Below are 2,746 nucleotides of genomic sequence, written 5' to 3'. Positions count from 1 at the left end.
GTTCGGCAAAATGTAGACTAAATTCCACTAAAACGTGGTGTCCAGACTAGATTCACGGTTCTGCGGTGAGTTTCTCTCTGCACGCTGGCTCACACCACGCCTACACACGACGTCAGTTTTCTCTCAAAACATTTCATCCAGCAGCTCAGCTCTCCCGGTAATAAAAAGGGAGAGAAAAAACCAATGCTACGTGGATGTGGGAACATCATGGACGCCGCCGGTAACGCAAAAGACACGCGACACCTGACTGCGTATTCAGGAATGACACCGCACGGGAAGAGCGTGCACGGTCAGAGCAGGACGACTGGTGGTTTGGCATTAACCTATGCAATTACGCATATATGATGCTACCCACCCACCCACTCTCTTTATGATGTGCCTAATAATCCACAAAACCAGTGCTATATCCTAATAATAGGCTATTGAATAATGATGACACCCAATTAACCTCCGACCCTTTGAAGTGGACTGAACGTGAGAGAAACACATTTTTATACCTTAGGCACTGTTCCACTTCCTTCCCTAGTCCATTCTTTGCTACTACATCTGGTGAATACTCGTTATACTGTTCATCAGGAGTGGGCAGTCTACCTCTCCCACAGAATAACCGGGCTGACTATGGGTATGTTTGAATAGGAGGAGCGTTTGCGTTAGTGAACATCACCCAGCAGTATAAGTATCTAACATTGAGAGTAAATAAGAGTGTCTGCCTGAAGTCCCACAGTAGTGTGACTGTGACCCAGATTCCCTGGGCCTGGATGGATGCATTACTCACGCCCAGCTGCCTGTCTCTCTCTCTGCCTACTGCTGTGGTCTGTCAGAGTGGTGTTCAACACACACGCACGCACAGACACACACTAACAGAAACCACTGCACACTTTAGTGGCAGCATATGTAGTCCATCGCTGCAGGGCCATAGGATGTTGGGAGGGTGAGTGTGGTTGGTAGGCCTGATGCTGAGGACAGCACAATGAGGCTGCGTTTACACAGGCAGACCAATTCTGATCTTTTTTCCCCCCACTAATTGTTCTTTTGACTAGTCACATCAGATCTTTTCACATCAGATATTTTTCAGAGTTGATCTGATTGGTCAAAAGACCAATTAATGAAACAAATCTGAATTGGGCTGCCTGGGTGAATGCAGCCTAACAGACTGATAAGGAAGGGGAGGGGCTATGGATGGATGGATGGATGTAGTGTGATGGTTTGAATGTGGGGCAGGCAGAGAGACTGACTAATAGTGAAAGTGTTCCTTTTCATAATTGTATAAATGTGTCTAAAAAATTTTAAAACTTTATTTGTGTGTTGTGGAAAGGGATGTGCGTTTGAGGCCATATTCAGTGTAGGAATAGTGGTGATGAACGCTATAGCTGTTCTATTTCTATGGCTGGACTAAAAGGAGCTGAGTGTAGAAACAAGCCTCTGTCTTAACTTTACATAACCAGCTTAAGAATTCATGAGTGTGTGACATTATGAGCTTAAACATATTCATGAGCATTAACAGTTTATACTAATTATAAACCAGCTTCTTTAGTGACAGTCTGAAGGGCTCAGATGGGACCTGCGAGAGATGAAGTTAGATGGAGATTTAGATAATCAAATGAAGCTTCTGATTGTGATCCTCCTTTCCCACCACTCTCTCACACTCTCTCTCTCTCTCGCCCTTTCCTACACACACGTCACAATCATCCCGTGGACCCCTCTCTCTCCCCCAAGTCCATGTTCTCAGGCAGTACAGTCCAGGTTCTGAAATGTCCCCTTTTCCCAATGTTGATCCTAGTCCCACCCTGTCACAGCCTGCCAGTAGTGATGTAATGCTTCATATGTAGTTAATTAGGCTTCGTAGGCATGACTCGCCCTCTATTACACAGACTACATGAGTCTGATTCTGATATTCCACATCCTTACCCAAAGAAGCATCCAAAACACACACAGAACAGAACTCAAACACACTGCACAGACTACATATTGGTAGAGTTGGTTATTTATTTGTTCCTGTCCATTGAAAGACCGAACGGAATGTAAACATATATGTCTGTGAGGATTGGTGTATGAGAACAGAACCATGGAAACAGAACCGTTCCATTACACATTCCAGTACTGTGCTTTACTTTACAAATACACCTTTATACCTTTCTCACCCAGCGTCATAACACAGACTTAGAATATTTAGATGAAAAGCTGCTGTGTGGCCAGTGCAAGGAACAACACGTGGGCTCAGGGTGGAATGGGTATATTTGCTTCAGTGGCTGGAAAGTAAACAAACTTTGTAGTGCGTTTATTAGCATGCTAGGCAAACATGTAACAAAGCCTGTACATGCTGCTATGTAAACTATACACTGAGTGAACAAAACATTAAGAACACCGTCCTAATATTGAGTTGCTTTCTTGAGTAAGGCAGCTCCAAAATGCAGATGTTTCAACCTAGCTCAGTGCTTTCTGTGGTGGTGGGGCAGCCAGCGGAAAATACGGAGCGTAGGGGTTGGTAATGTTCACTAGTTGCGCCGTGATTGGCTCAGTGTTCTGACACTCATGGGGACACTACGGTACCGTAAAATCTACGGGGAGAGCTTGAAAATTCAAGCCCCTTGGGTGCTGCCATAGATTTACATTAGAAGTGCCCATACAAGAAGGCTCAAGGTCCTTGGCCACAGATAAAATGACGTCAAATCACGTTATATCTACCGTAGCTTTGATTGGACTGATCATGTCAACATCATACTTTCAAAATATTAGCTAGCAAGCT

This window comes from Coregonus lavaretus, assembly GCF_964263955.1.
Source record: "Coregonus lavaretus genome assembly, chromosome: 32".
NCBI classification, from domain to species: domain Eukaryota; kingdom Metazoa; phylum Chordata; class Actinopteri; order Salmoniformes; family Salmonidae; genus Coregonus; species Coregonus lavaretus.
Note: the sequence above shows the minus strand (reverse complement) of the source record.